Consider the following 17,270-nt stretch of genomic DNA (forward strand, 5'->3'; position numbering starts at 1 on the left):
GAAGAGACAAATGCAGCAATTACATGCAAAACTATTTTTGTGATGGCTAGTGGTCTCCTGAACCTGCCCCCCAACCACCCCCCCGCCCACTCCCAACTTCCAAATTCTCAAGACATCCATCCTAGGATTAATTTCACTGAAGAGAATTCCAGGCCAAAGGTTCTCTCCCCTGTAGCTTTTCTCTCTCCTCCACAGCAATCATAGTGTTTTGCTAGGGTCTGACCCCCGAGGGAATCCTAATAAAACCTAATGCCCTTTAAGCTGTGCATCAAAATATTGAAGCTATGTTCATCTAGATGTAGTCCTGCAGGAATCGTGCAGGTCTTGTTCTAACAATTACATACATTACTTTTGGCTAAATTAAATATTTTTCATGGGAAAACTAAAAATTGTTCATGCAAATTACATTCCAGGTTTAGTGAACTAAAAATAGGTTACTTTCAGTTTTTTGCGGGAAAAAGAAATTCTCAAGGGAAATTGATGAGTGATGTTACTGGAAATGGGCTAGTTATTAACAAAAGAAGAATAATGAAAAAACGGATAATATAGAAGATTACGATAATAATGTTTGCTTCTGGTTCCTGGTTCTTTAGGTCTTCATTCATGGGACCATTTGTTTTAATGAAATACTGTACATTATGAGGGCAATTATTCTTCACACATTAGCACCAATGACTAAAATCCCCCTTTAATGTCACGCATCACACAAGGAGAACTGAGTAAATTGCTACCTTGGGTCTATCGAGTTCCAATATTCATTCAAAACTAATTTGGAAAAATCAACAGCACTCAAATCTCAACATGATAATCACAAAGCAGGAAGCAAGACAATATTTGCGATAGAATTTTATTTATTCTTAGTAATGTTAACAAATGTAAACCTTGCATTAAGCATTTAATTGCTTCGATGTTCAAGTAAGATATTTTTGCTGAAAACTTGGTCTGCATTCTGCTCTTCTTTATTCCAAAAGTAGACATCAGTTTAAGATATTCCTAATAAAAGGCATTTCATACATTGAGAATTCCCAGTTATGAGACAACCTGTGACGTGCATCCAAAACGAAAACAAGTGATAACCAGAAAAAAATCCCTACTTTATACTGTTTTTGATCTCATTGTTTGTTGCATTTAAGATGTAGTTAATGCAATATTACAAATACTTTGAGAAAGACAGATTACTTACAAGTCTTTAACTTGTGTACAGGTAAAGAGCTTTGTGTGTGCTGTCCATTATACTTTGGCATGAAAGAAGGTCCAGTCTTGTGTATGCTTTTTACCTTGCTTAGATAATGTAAAGGTCTGTATTTTGGATGATGGGTATGGTTGGTTGCAATTGGATTTACTTGCATGACGAGAATGTTTCCAAGAAGAGGTGAGTTATAGAAAGGGTTGAATCGGTTCAGACTTTATTCTCTGGAGTGTCAGAGAATGAAGGAATATTTGAAAGAGATATACAAAAATAATGAGGGGTAGGATAGGATAAATGCAAGCAGGTTTTTTTTTCCAGTGAGGTTGGGTGAAACAAAAACTAGGGGACATGTGTTAAGGGTGAAAATGAAATGTTTCGGGAGAACATTAGGGGGAACTTCTTCACTCAGAGGGTGATGAAAGTTTGGAATGACCTGCCAGTGGAGGCAGAGGATGTGGGTTTTATTTCCACATTTAAGAGAAGAGTGGATAGGTGGGGTATGAAGGGCTACGGTCCAGGTGCAGGTCTATGGGACTGGGCAGAATAAATAGTTTGCCACTAAATTGATGGGCCAAATGGCCTGTTTCTGAATTGTAGTGTTCCATGGTTTTATGATTCTATTGTGGCTGTCACACAACCACAATGTTTTGCCTCCCCAGGCACAACTACAACCTTTCCAGCAATGTGTCAATGGAGCCATTTAGAATTGTCAGCAGTTTTCCTGATCCAATCTACAATATCACAGTCAGCCCTTCCTCATTAAAATTGTTTTGTTTTATGCTTTTCTACGATGATGGATGACTGCCATTTGTGCTGCTGCATTCCATTTGGTGCAACATCTGTAAAAGTTTGCTAGAGTAGACTTTCACTTTGTCAATAGATTCTGTCAACAATATTGTTCATCAACAACTTTACTCAGAAGTCTGTTGCTATTGTTCTTTCTTGCAGCATAGATGCTATACAATTCCAATTTTCCTTTGTCTTAACAACGTTCCAACTATGAAATGAAGTTGGCATGACAGAGCCATGGACAGAGGCCATTTGAACCAACTTGTCCATGCCATCCAAGCTCATCCCATTTGCCTGCATTCAGCCCATCTCTCTCCAAATCTTTTCTTATCCATACATCTAACATTGAACGGAAAAATTATCTGCTTTTCTACTATTTACACTGGCAGCTTGTTCCAGCACCCTCTGTCTGAAGAATGAGCCCCTCAAGTCCCATTCAACCTTTCCCTGCAAATTGGCATTATGAGTTGTCAAGGAAACTGCTTTTGAAACTTGGTCTTAGCCTTCCATCTTCTGAAAGTTGCCTTTCTTTACACATCTGAAACTGACTGTTTCTGCTAATGTTTCTGGAAATATTGATGGCCATTTTAATTGTAGCATTAACTAGTTTCTACATGATGAACAATTCATTACTATGAAGGCTACATTATTAAGGAAAGCCATAGACCATAGAAATGGGCCCTTCAGCTTAATGAGTCCATGCCAACAATGAAGTCCTCAATTATACCCTGACCTATTTTTTTCTCCTGATAAATCCATGTCTTCCCCCTAGATTTTATCATTAACCCACACATCTGGTACAATTTACATTGGCCAATTAGCCAACCAGCCCACACATCTTTGGGATGTAAGCCGTGTCTGAGATCAACAGTTGAGGAGCAGGACCAGAACAGAGAGGAGAAATTGAAGAACCAGAGAGCAAGCAATGAAAAAAAGCAGACAAAATAAATTATTGCCCAAATACTAGTTTAATAAATATTTATTGTTCCAATTCAAAGACATTTGAAACAAATTATAGGGGTCATAGGAAAAAATTGGCAAAGTTTCAATAGTTTTAAAAGTATTGTCTAAAAGCAATCCGTATAAGAAACTGAGCAATATGCTTTTGAAATCATAAACTTTTATTTTATGAAGGTAGTTAGTAAACAGAATCCAATGAATTTGAGAACAATAATGCAATACAACATGATTATGAAGAATAAATTCAACCAATTAAATCCCCAAAGCGTTTTTTCCGGTTGGACTTTCTTGACCTTAAGCCAGTAAAACATTTTTCTATTACTGTTGAAATGTAAACACAGTGGAGGGAGAGGCCAAAAAGTGAACTAGGGTGGCACAACAATTTATGAAGCAACTGTGGGTTTAAAATAATCATTTAATACACCATGTGCTATACGTGAAAATGATCTCCAATGCTTCTATGTACTTCTGCTTCCAGGATTGTAGCCTCTTTTGGAAGGTCAAACCAGTGCCAATTGTGAATAATAACATAAGTTCTATGCAGATGATTATTGCCTCTAAAAGCCCATCTGTAGCTGTCAAAACTAATTTTATTTATTGGATTTCTGAAGTACCACTGTGAATAGGTCATATCATTGTCCCCTGAACTGCATGTCACACAAGCTCCAAGAAGGTGCTCTTTTTATTGCAGCAGTTTTTTAAATTGGTGTATTGTTTAGTTTTATATTATTTCAACATAAATCAACGTGTAATGATCCAGCAAATGGATTCCAATGCTTTTTTTTGGATCCCAGCAAAATATTATTCTATAATCAGAAGCGCAAGGTAATGAGGTCCTCATTAGTTTCTAAAAATACCACATGAATAAAGGAAATAAAAAGAGAATCTGCTTTTTGATAGTATGATTTATTATCTCAGGAAAAGGTCAATACACATTAAATACATTCAAACATTCAGGAGACGAAAGTGCACAGTAATGTTTTACAAACCACATTTACGAAAATAATGACTAGATCTTTGAAGACCCCATGGGGAATTCCTGAGTTTTGTTTTATTTTGAGTAAGAAAGCCACTGGGTCTTTTACTTCCACCAAAGAAAGCAATTGTGGTTTCTGCCTCAATGGAAAGCTCCCTCCAATAACATTGAAGTGTTTGCAAATTTAATTTCTTAAGTGTTTGGAGAAGAGTGTGAAATTATGCCACCTTTTTCCATTCAATTGTACAAGTACAACCCAGTGAGAAAGTGTACTCTGGTCTGCTGTGCAAAACATGCAAATACACAACCAGTCATAACCCACACACATATAGACAAATGATACATATGCAGTATGGATTAGCAATGCCAACCAACTAGAGCATTATGTTATCCATAAATGAGTTATTTATTGAATGTGAATTACAGACATTATGTACAAGCAGAAACAAAAATAAGCTAACTGGCCAATCACATAATTCAGGCTTCAATGTTAAGACTTTAAAGCTGAGGATAAGACGGGCCCAGAGATCAGAGAGCTGTAACCTCACAACCCCAGTGACCTGCATGCCATCTTAACCTCAGGTGCTATCAGTATGGAGTTTTCACATTCTTCCTGTGAATCCATTGGTTTCCTTTAGGTGAACTGGCTTCCTCCCACATCCCAAAGACATGTTATTTGATAGGATAACTAGGCATCTATAAATTACTCGCAGTGTGTAGTGAAGGGTGTGTAGTGTGCAGTGAAGGAAAAAATCTGGGGAGTCCATGGGCACTTGGGAAGTGTAAAGCAGTGAGGGTAGGATTAGGTAAGTGGGTGCTTGATGGATAGCACAGATTCAGTTAGACAAAGGGCCAAACTGTGACTTTTTTTAAAATTGTGATACACTGAACTGTTCGGAGAGTTGAACTTCTCATGGTTTTGGAATGCCTCAAAGATGAGGTTGCATGCACTGTCGTCTCCTTTGTAGGCAATCATTTGAATGCTAGTGATTAATGTAGTGAATCATTTAATTTGACAAGACTCTGGCCTTTATGTGCAATACACAAAAGTGTTGAAGAAACTCAGCAGGTCACACAGCATGGAGACGAAATAAAGGGTGAGCAAAAAATAGCATACCTTGCTTAAACCTTACAAAGATACATGCATCTATATATCTATATCTATGTGTCTATATCTATAAATATGTATATACACATGCACACATCGATAGATAGATACCTAGGTATAGACAGATTGATAGATAGAGCTACATATGTACCCACATGCATATGTGCATTTCTACCCCATACCTTAACACTGAATATTTGGAAAGTTAAAAGGTTAAATTGATAACAATAACAAAATTCACATGAAAGGTGGAATGTAATTTTTTTTATTGAATTTAATTTACCAATATGTCAACAGATATGTCTTCAGGGATTTATTTTATAAGTTGAATTAGAATTCATAAAATATAATTGATCCTTTGGACACTAACTCTAAAATATATTTAGCAAATAATACTGAAAACTCTTTAGTGTTTGCACCTGTGCCTGTAATGTTGCAGCCCAAAAACAATGATTTATGCATAATACTTTTCAACTTAATGGTGAAAAAGCACATTTACAAGAAGCTGCTTAAAAAATACTCATTTGTTCAAATTAGAGAGAGTGCTCAGTGTCTCAGTTGGATTAAGTGCAAGTAAATGCTTGTCTAGGTTTTCTCTGCTTATGAAATCACATTTCTTCACAACATGCATTAAAGGCACTTAGATCTTCTTGTTTGAATCTTGTGACAGATAGACTTGGGCAGATTTTAGACCTAAAAAGGAAAATGTGGTGGCATTGAATTTCCCAGTTGATTGCCAGGGTGCTCGTGAATGTATGAAGGGGAATGAAATTGCTTGCCAAAGTCTTCAATGAAGAAATGCAAGAAAGTTGCTCCGACTAATTCTCTCACTGCCACAGCTTTCTTATGTTTTGGCCCCGAGTCCTCACTATTTGTCTGTCCAATCTTTGTTGTGTGCTAACATCTAGGTTGCTTCTGAATGCATTTAAGTTTCATTCTACAAAGGGTGGAATGTGGCTGCAATTCCGAAGGTAGGCCCATCAAAATGCTCTTAGACCTCTCTCTTAGAATTTCAGGCATCCCTGGAAAAGATGATGGGCATTTCATTTCATGGAGAAAGATGAGGAAAATGAAGGGAGAAACTGAGCAAAATCATGTAGCTTCCAGACCTTTATCATTGTTGACTTGTCTTTCTGTAGGACACAATCAATGAAATTGTATCAAGATCTACTCAATTACCCAAATCACTATCACAATGGTTATCTTTTGGTCTCCATGATACCTGGTCAATTAGGAAGTCGCAAGATACCATCAATATGAAATTAATAGTATAAAATTGAATGCATAAGATTATGGATTTAACTTGGGGTGATGAATACACGTCATGTATTTAACTGACAGTATAAGAAATAAAATCAATGATCTAGTAGTTCAGCAGCTGGAGGTTGACAGATACGACCTTGGGGCCTCTACTGAGTCGTGGCTGAAAGAAGACCACAGATGGGAACTAAATATCTGAGTATTGGAAAGGCAGGAAGGTAGACAGAGGGAAAGGGGTGGTTCTGCTGGTTAAAGATTGAATTAAATTTTGGAAGATGAGATATTATGCCAGATATGATGTCTGCTGGTTAAGTATCTTTATCTTTGCTATGTGAAGTACACTGTTTAACCTGCTGAGTTTCTCCAGCGTTGTGTCTATACTTCAACCACAATATCTGCAGTCTTCCGCGTTTCACTTTAATCCCCGTGGATAGAATTGAGAAACTACAAGGGTTAAAAAAAAAAAATCCTGACAGGCCTCCAAACAGTTGCCAGGATGTTGCATGCAAACTAAAGAAGGAGACAGAGGAGGCATGCATAAAGGGCAATGTTACAATAGTCAAGGGGAATTTCAATATGCAGGTTCATTGGGAAAACCAGGTTGGTGCTGGATCACAAGAGAAGGAATTTATCAAATTTCTTAGAACAGCTTGTGGCTGAGCCAATGAGGGACATGGCAGTTCTGGATTAGATATTACGTAATGGACCAGATATGATAAAAGAGATAAAGGAAAGGGAACCTTCAGAGGCAGTGATCATAATATGATTTAATTCACACTGCAGTTTGAGAGAGCAAAACTAAAATCAGAAGTATCAGTATATTGATGGAATAAAGGGGACTAGCACATCCATGCTGTTTGGTTGTCCTGCATTGAGCTGTAGGGGGCTGTGGAACAGTCACATTTATACAGGAGGATGTGGGTAGGGGCCATAGGTATAACGAGCCAATAGGTGTGTTCTGACCAGACAATTATACATAACAATGGTTTACCACACAAACGATATCAAAAAGCAATATATCAGATGATCAAAGCTGTGAGGGAAGCGAGGTGAGTGTAGTCACGATCAACAAAGAGAAGGTTCTTGAGAAGATGAATGGTTTAAGTATAGATAAGTCTCTCAGACCATATGGAATGCACCCTTGGCTCTGAAAGAAGTAACTATAGAGATTGTGGAGATATTGTTAATGATCTTCAAGAGTGTATAGATTCTGTCATGGTTCCGGAGAGCCAGAAAATTGCAAAGGTCACTCCGCTATTTAAAAAGGGAGGGAAGCAGCAGAAAAGAAATTATTTAACCTGTTAGTCTCACATTGGTGTTTGGGAAGTTCTTGTAGTTGATTGTCAACGATGAAGTTATGGAATACCTGGAGGTGCATGACAAGATAGGCCAAAGTCAGCATGTAAAAACACAAATGTTGGAAAAGCTCAGCAGTCAAACAGTGTCCTTTATGTAGCAAAGGGAAAGATACATAACTGACATTTTGGGCTTGAGCCCTTCATCAAAGTATGAGGGAATGCCAGCAAGCATCTGAACAAAAGGGTAGGAGTGGGGAAGGGAGGTAGCAAAGCAGGAGATTATAGGTAGAAAAAGGAGGGAGGGGACAACAGCAATGAGGGGGAGGGGGGAAGGTAGACCACCTGCAGATTGAAGGAACAACGTCTTATTTTCCGGTTGGGCTCCCTCCAGCCACATGGCATGAACATTGACTTTACTGCTTTCCTCTAAACCTGCTCGTCTTTTCTTCCCCCTCCCACTTTCCTGTCCTTCCAGATCTTTCACCCACACAGCCCTACCATACCCCCTCCTCCTCATTGCTGCTGTCCCCTCCCTCCTTTCTCCACCTATCATTTCCTGCCTTGCCACCACCACCCCCCCCTTCCACCACCCTTTTGTTCAGATGCTTGCTGGCGTTCCCTTATACTTTGATGAAGGGCTCAAGCCCAAAACGTTGGTTCTGTATCTTTGTTTTTGCTACATAAAGGACAGTGTTGGACCTGCTGAGCTTCTCCGGCATTTTGTGTTTTTACTTCAACCTTGATGAATACAGAATTTTGTGATTTAAACCAAGTCGGCATGGTTTCCTTCAGGGAAAATCTTGCCTGACAAACCTACTACAATTTTTTTGAGGAAACCACAAGCAGGCTAGACAAAGGAGAAGCAGTGGAAATACATTTGGATTTTCAAAAGGCCTTTCACAGTGTGCCACACATGAGGCTGCTTAACAAGGTGACAGCCCATGGAATTACAGGAAAGATCTTATCAGGAGTATTAAAAGGCAGGCTATTCTTTGGATGGGATAAAATTCAAAATTCAGAGGTGCAAAAAGAGTTGGGAGTCCTCGTGCAGAATATCCTAAGGGTTCATCTCCAGGTTGAGCTGGTGGTGAAGAAGGTGAGTATGTCTAGAAGAACAGGCTATAAGAGCAGGGAGCTATATTGAGAATTTATAAGCTACTGGTGAGATCGCATTTGGAATATGGTGTACATTTTTGAACTCCTTATTTAAGAAAGGATGTGCTGGCTTTGGAGAAGGTTCTTAGAAGATACACAACAATAATACATGGAATGAAGGGATGAGCAGATGAGGAACTTTTGACAGTGCTTGGACTGTACTCCTTGAGTTCAGAAAAATGAGAGCAGACCTCAAAGAAGCATTTTGAATGTTGAAAAGCCTAGACAGAGTAGATGTGGCAAAGTTGTTTTCCATGGCAGGGAAGTTAAGGACAAGAGGGCACAACTTCAGGATTTGGAGGTGCTCATTTAAAACAGAAATGTGGAAGAATTTCTTTAGCTAGTGAGTGGTGAACTTCTAGAATTTGCCACTACAGGCACTATGGAAGTCAAGGTACTGGGTGTATTTAAAGCAGAGAATGATAAGTATCTGAATAGTCAGAATATTGAAGCTAAGGGGAGAAGGCAGGGGAGGGGGACTGAGTGGAAGAATCGAGTGGATGGAATGATGGGCGGACGTGATGGGCTGAATGCCCTACCTCTGCTCCTATATCTTATGGACTTATGGCTGGGAGAAGCACAGGCAAGGATTTATTTCAATTGCTGATTCTCTTCAATTGAGAACAGTGCAAATTTCAGTTACTAGAATTACAGCAAAGGTAGTAGAACTGGAAAACTCACTTCACCAAAATACACGATGCAATCTAAACAGTCAGTAGGTGTGATTAGTTTAATTCCTTCAAAGTGTTGATAGATAATAACAGTAAGGATACTCCATGTCATAAAACAAGCTAAAGGGGTTCAAGAGACAAGAGGCTGCAGATGCTAGAATCAAAAGCACAAAACTATCTGCTCGAGTACAAGAACAGATCAGGCAGCATCAGTGGGAGAAAATGAATGCCAGAGGAGTTGGCGGAGGAGGGTAAAATGACATTTAAAAGACATTTGGACAGGTAGATAGATAAGAAAGATTAGAGTAATATGGACTAAACAGAGGCAAATTGATTGAATGTATTTGGGCATCTTGATCAGCATGGACAAGTTGGACCAAAGAGTCGCAAACCAGCAGCAATAGAAATTCACCAAGTCCGTTGATTGGTTTTCTTTTAGAACAATATATTTATTAACAATTACTAATAGTATAACACCTTAATTAACTTAATCTCCAACTCTGTGTGTGTGTGTGTGTGTGTGTGTACAGCTTAGGCACCATTCTGTAAAGTCAGTGCAGAGTTCAGTCTTAGAAATCCTGTGTTGAAATGCAGATTTTTAAACTGATGCCCAGAAGTAATTACAAAGAAGGTGGGAAAGACAATGTTTGGACTGCTGAAAAATCATGAATCCCTGTCGAGTTTCTTGCTGAGAAATATCCTTTTGGACGAATAGTTGTCACAACTCCCCTGTTCCTTGTGTTGGGAAAATGAAACATGTGACTTTCATGATGTTTCCACGGGTCAATCGAAATAGCCATCACAATGGTCGCAATTTGATGCAGAATTTTCCTGCTTCCTTTACCCAATCAAAGTGTCCTTTCCTTTGGTCACAGTGGCTCAATAATTCCCCTAACAGGGAGAATCAACCAAATGGTCCATTTCACACAAAGTCACTCCACCTCTGTGTTCATCAGATGGCTGGTCAATAATCAAAATCATGTTTCTTTGAATGTCTCAGTCACGTGACTCTGTAAGTGTCCCATCTGTTTTCCTGGATAAACAACAATTGTTCTTTCTCTTCTTTCAGACTATTAACTTTGCTTATATTTGTACTTAATGGTGCCGTTCAATCTCACCACAACTGTGAATGTTTGCAGCCTGCATTAAACCCTTAAAGCGACAGTCACACTAAATGAAATATGAGCATGTAATACTATGAAATAGCAATAAAACCAGAGACCCAGCTATAACACCAACATTAATCGCAACTGAAGATTTTCTTCCAAGAGCCAATAGCAGTATGACTAAATTGGAAGGAATTTTTGGCAGCAATGTTTTCCTTTATTGTGACGTCTCTTGCATGGGATACGCAGATGGAAATATCTTCAAATTAGCTCCCATTTCATTACTGTTACTTCCCTTTAACTTCTACTAAGTCATAGGTAACAAACCAGGTGCTTCTCTCAATAACTTCTTTGCTTTGAGGAAAGACCATAATACTTTTGCTGAACTACTTTAGTTTTCTGGGACAAATCTAACCATTTGACAGAAATTCTGCTGCTAAGCGTTTTGTACCACGAGCTTCAAAGAAAATAGAGTTTGAAAAACAGACCAAGAAATCATATACAGAATGCTTGAATGAACAATGTTAACAATTTCATGAAAGTACATATTTTGAACTGAGTCTATTAGCTGTGAAAAAGCTTGAAGCGCTCTGCTCATACAGCATTTGCATTCCTAACAACCTATCAGAAGTTTTAAAGATATGCATTATTCACTGAATGAGTTCTAGAGATTATCAGAGTTATTCACAAGCATTCCATGCCCAAAGATATCTCACAAGTTATGGATCCAAATAAGCTGTCACTTACAGAATGAGTATGTTTGTTGATGGACGATGTTAACTGTTCCTCATGTCAATGTGAGAGTAGCAGGTCACTGTTCTAGCATATCTAATTGAGTTAGCACGAGACGATCCACATCAGTTCAATTGTAGCGAGTGATCCAGACAAAATAAAGTTTTGAATTATATAAAGAGTGTAGAGCTGCTGGTTTGTGAATTTTCTGATCTATCTTTTAGGATCAGGTTTCTTGCTTTGCCCAAGATGTATCCCAGGTCACTCTTAAAATCAAGTCTCCTTTACGAACATTGAGGTTATATTCTATTCTTTTCCAAATCTTTCTTGGTAATATGTTCCTTTTACTTATTCCTGCTTATTTTCCAAATGAGGTCAGCCTATGTTCTGGCATTAAAATCACAGAATGGTGCTGACCAGGGCTTGAAATAGAGGTGCTTCCATTTCATAGCATTTTCTCCACCAATTGAGCAAATTAAAATTCTTCATTTTAGCTTGTATCTTAAGAACTTGAGAACATTAGCAATTGAAGCAGCAGCAATGCATCTGCTCTGCTATTTAAATTCAAAGTCCTTTCTGATCCCTATTTATTTAGATTGAAAAAAATATTGATTTCACTCCTGAATTAGAGAATACCAAAGATTTACAGCACTTGCAATAACAAAATTCTTCTCATTTAGGTTCTGAACAGTTAACTCCTTAATATGAGATTATCTCCTTTTGTTCAAGAACGTACAGCTAAAGGGACATCTTAAAATTTACTCTGTCAATTCCTCTCAGTATCTTGGATACCTAAATACCTCAAGCACTAATCCTTCCAAGCTGCGTTTCTCTATTTTTTTTTTACAGAAATATAAAGGTCCACAATACATGTCTGGTAAACTCTTGTTTCAGATTTACAGTTTTATTTTCACTTCTTTCAGATATTTTAACATTTTGAATGCTGAATGGCACGGACAGAGTAGATGTAGACTCTCCATAGTGGGAGAGTCTAAGGACAAGAGGGCACAATTTCAGGATTAAAGAGCATCTGTTTAGAACAGAGAATTTCTTCAGCCAGAGAGTGGTAGATCCATGGAATGTGTTGTCACAGGCAGTTGCGGGGGCCAAGGCGTTGTGTGCATTTAAGGCAGAGATTGACAGGTTCTTGTTTAGTCAGGGCATCAAAAATTATGTGGAGAAGGCCGGGCAGTCAGGCTGAGTGGGAAAATGGATCCACTCATGAATAAATGGTGGGGCAGGCTCAAAAGGCTGAATAGTTTATTTCTGCTCCTTTGGTTTATGATCTTGTATGTGATCCAGTATATTGTTATGAATACAACTACTGATTTACCTATTATCAATACAATCAAAAAATTCAAATATTTAAATATGGGATTCTGAGAGACAGGATATACTTGAAAAAGTATTTGGAAAGCAAGAACTGATTCGGGAAAGTCAGCATGGCTTTACGTGCGAGAAATCATGTCTCATAAATTTGGCTGAGTTTATTGTAGAGGTGAGCGAGAAGATGGCTGAGGTCAGAGAAGTAGAGGATTGTTACTCAGTGGTGTGCTGCAGGTTTGGTGCTAGGTTTACTGTTGATTGTTATCTGCATTAATGACTTGGATAACAATGTAGTTAGCATGGTTAGGAAGTTTGCAGATGAGACCAAGATTGTTGAAATAGTGATCGGTGAAGAATCTTATCTAAGGTTATAACATGATCTGGATGAACTTGGAAAGTGGAACAAAGGACATGAACAAGCTGGATAAATCATTAGTGAGACTATACAGGGATTATTATGTGCAGTCCTGGTCACCTAGTTAGAGGAAAGGGTGCAGAAAGGATTCACAATTACGTTACCTGGACTGGTGGGTTTAAATGACAAAGAGGCCAAATAGCTTAGGACTTTACCTCCTGGAATATAGGAAGCTAAGGGGAGATCTTCTGAATGTTTATAAAATCATGATGGGAATAGATAAGGTGAACTGTCATCATCTTTTTTTCCTATAATAAGGAAATCTAAAAATTTGAGCATGGGATAAATAAGATTTGGAGAGGACCTGAGGGGTACCTTTTTCATATAAAGGGTGGTAGGTATTTGGAATGAGCTTGCAGAGGAAGTGGTAGAGGCGGGATCAATTGTAAATGTTTAAAATACATTCAGATAGATACCTAAATAGGAAAGATTTCCAGGGCCTAACATGGGCAATTTGGATGAGAATGGTTGACATGGACAAGTTGGGCTGAAGGGCCTGATTCCATGATATGTATATTGTCTTACATTGTTGACATGTATTATGATAACCTAATAAACACACTGTTTCCCTGGAATTTATTATAGCTATCTAACTGCTGGAGTAAGTGCTATTTAATCTGTCTTAAGTTTATGTGAAGTGCTTCATGCAGACTACCTCTGAGTTCACATGGGTCAAATGTATTGTAACTCTTGGATTACATAAGCAATAATTAAAAATAGCATATTATTTTGTTGTAGAGAGAGAAGCCTTTCTCCAGATTCAAATGGGAAAGAGCAAGCTTCAAAATGGAGGGCAGGGGCTGCTGGGAAGGATCGAAGTGGTAATTGGTGATTTGACATAAATTTGAATATCATTATCAGAACATCATTACGCAAGGCGGCACGGTTAGTGTAGTGGTTAACACAATGCTGCTACGGTGCCAGCAATCAGGACCACATGTCTTTTAAATGTCGAGATTTTGGTTGAACTTTCAGTGACTCCACCTGTAAGCCTTTAGAGTAGGATGTTAATCACAAGTAAGAAATCAGTCCAGAAATTGTCTTCCGTTGAATGTGTTTTTAAAGAAATATTAATTGCTTATTGGAAGCTAGAAGCAGTTTCACGTGCATGTCACATGCTTTCGATGGCTGTTATTATGAGACAGATGATTGGTTAATTTACTGGGATTATAAGAACCAATGAGAGTGAAAAGTGAATGACAGCAGAATAATTCATTGCAATTTTCAGAATTCTTTGAGACTTGATTTTTCGACATGAGCCAGTAAATTAAAAAACTCCATGGATTTTAAAAATGTGACAAAGCTGCATTTTATTGAAAATGTAAACAACCATTTGTTTGATACACAGACAGATATTAACTCTGGGAGCCCTAATTTCCTCTGGTAAAAGTGAAAAGCCACCTTTCTTTCCTTCCCCTATTGATGGGTGTCAAAATAGACCCAAGGAGAAAATTTTGAAAGCTTTGATAGCTTTGGTTAAGTAATTCTTCAGCTGAGAAAGAATCAATTAAAATATTATTTAAACTTCCTTTGAATACAATTTTGATTATCTATTAGAGTGATGGATGTCAGAACATTGCCTACAAAACTGTCAGAGCATCTGAGCTTCAAAATGGCTAATGTCCCCCTTCAAAAAACATTTCAGATGATACCCTCCCTGCATTGTTCTGCTATTAACACTATCACATTTATCATATATTTTTAAAAAACAATTTTAAGATTTTTTTTTCCCCTTGAACTGGATTATTTAAAACAATTGTATCAACCAAATATATTCATTTATTCAAGCACAGCTTCTTATATAAAAATTATTCAAAGTATTTGTGTAAATATTAAGACTGCGGGCAAGAATTAGATGAAGGGAAATTTAACACAGGATCACATGAAACTAGGAGTGGGATTAGGCCCACAAGGCTCCTCAAGCCAGCCCCACCGCCCAATATGATCATGGATGATTGTTGGCTTCAATTCCCTGACATTTCTCTACGATGCCCAATTTATTGTGTCACATATTTATCGGTCTTCACCTTTAATTTATCTCATGATCTCGCTTTGGGAGCATGGAATTTCAGTGATTCAACTACCTTGAAAGAAGAAATTTCTACCACCTCAGTTTAAGATGTCCACTCCCTTATTAAATAACATCTCCTTGTTCTTGAGTCTCACATCCTGTCAAGCCCCCTTATAATAACATCACCCCTTATTCTTCCAAACTCCAGATGCACATGCACACTATCTAACCTCTCTTGATAGGACATTTAGTTTAGTTACAGAACTTTACTGCTCCGATCCCACTCTTTAAACAGAGAGAGGAACATCTGCCAGAAAACAGTGTAGCAGTGCACTGATTCACAAGCGAACTGGGTCGCACTGAGCTGACGTCACAGTGGTCAGGCTCAGACTGGGGTGACATCACAATGGTCCCTGTAGATGGGGTAGGGCCACAAAGGATCATGAGGGTTATGGTGATGAGCTCGTGGAGAGTTCTAGTAAAGTCTTTTGGTTGGTTACGCTAACGCACAATGGTTTTTCTTTGGCTCGCTGCACAGCACACCAACTGCAGTGGTGACCCCAACAGTCAAAAATGGTATTTTGGACCCCACAATAAACGATACGAGTGCACAGAATGCAGTCTCACTGAAGCTGCCGACTTTTTGGACCTTACAGCTTCGAACAGGCGACCGCATACTGTCTGCCCTTATGAATGATATGCTGTCGTTAATGGACGGCTACAGGGTCGGTTTGCTGTTCAAGCAGTTATTTCCTGAACAGATGCCAAAAGACATCTGCCTACTCCTCACAGATAATGACTTTAGCAAACCCATAGGTTAGCAGCCTGTGCGGATGTCCTGTGGCACACCAAGCAATACGGCAGGGCATCCATTGACCTAGTTGCTGCGTCACGCCCAATGACTCGTCTCTCTCCCACTCCACCAAGGAGGCCGGTGACAGCCGCAGCAGATGGAGACTCAAACTTGGAGCAGTGGTGTTTCTACCATGAGAAGTAGAGTTCTGGAGCCCACTGCTGCCATCCACTTTGCTTCCATCTGGCAAATGCCAGGGCTGACCATCGCTGATGGCTACAACTGTCGACCACCAAGACAGCCTTCTTTATCTTTGGGACTGGCAAATGTCAGGGTGACATTTCCTCTTGGACACCGAGACAGAGGTAAGCGTATTGCCTCCCCTTAAACCAAGACACCCATGCTAGTAAGTCAGGACCATCCCTCACTACCGGCATATGCACATACGGGGTGTCAACCATCCTGCTTGAGTTGGCTCCTGCCGCTTTACATAAACCTTCACTGGGCACAGACTTCTTTGAGCCCACTGCCTCCTGGATGATCTGAAAGAGCGCCGTCTGGTCAATTCCAGGACTTTCCAGACCATCACCCTTCGAGAGGCCAAGTTCCCGGCCCCCCTCCTCGAATCAGTAATCTTATCGGGCAACAATTTTTCCAGAATCCTGGCAGGTTTCCCGACCATTATAATGCCACAGTTCTCCACCGCGGTCCCGAAACATGGTGTCCAATACCCCATCCCCACACAGGACCGCCACTACAGGCCCGAGCATGCAGGCTTCTTCCCGATAAGCTGCAACTCACCAAGAAAGAATTCAGGAAGATGGAAGAGATGAGAATTGTTTGACGCTTGGATAGCCCATGGGCCTCTCCTCTACACATGGTGCCAAAGTCTTCTGCAGGATAAAGATGTGGGGATTACCACCGGCTCAATGACGCAATCCCGTTCACCATGTCGAGGACTTCATAGCCAATTTACACAGAGTGAGGATCTTCTCAAAAATCAACCTAGTCTGGAGGTACCATCAGATCCCCGTGCACCCCAGGGATGTCCCCAAGACAGCCCTCATCACTTTGTTCGGCCTTTTTTTAATTCCTCCACATGCCATTCAGCCTCAAAAATGCAGCGTAGACTTTCCAGAGACTCATGGACTCGGTGAGGTGCAGCCTGAATTTTGATTTTATCTAACTAGATGACATCCTCATCACCAGTCATTTATGACAGGAGCACCTAACACATGCATCTGCTCTGCCAGTGACTGAGCGATTATGGCCTAGCTATCAACCCAGTGAAATGTCAGTTCAGCCTGATGGCCATCGATTTCCTTGGGGACTGCATCGATTGACATGGTCCCTCTTCCGTCAAATGTTGAGGCCATTCGTAAGTTCGCCAAGCCAACTACATTGAGGTGTTCATTTGTTTCCTGCCATCAGCTGCCAGGATCATGCAACCTCTTTTCAAGCAGCTGTCCAGTCAGACCAAA

At 39.5% G+C, this 17,270-nt stretch overlaps 1 long non-coding RNA gene across 1 annotated transcript in view; it reads right to left on the reverse strand.

Annotated features, from left to right (window-relative positions):
• Positions 1–17,270, reverse strand: part of LOC138742509 (uncharacterized) — a 312,120-nt gene that overhangs the window by 293,021 nt on the left and 1,829 nt on the right. The window contains exon 2 of the long non-coding RNA XR_011344228.1: positions 11,260–11,340. This is a non-coding gene — a long non-coding RNA (uncharacterized lncRNA). The remainder of the gene's footprint in view (positions 1–11,259; positions 11,341–17,270) is intronic.

Source organism: Narcine bancroftii, chromosome 9, assembly GCF_036971445.1.
Source record: "Narcine bancroftii isolate sNarBan1 chromosome 9, sNarBan1.hap1, whole genome shotgun sequence".
Lineage (NCBI taxonomy): Eukaryota > Metazoa > Chordata > Chondrichthyes > Torpediniformes > Narcinidae > Narcine > Narcine bancroftii.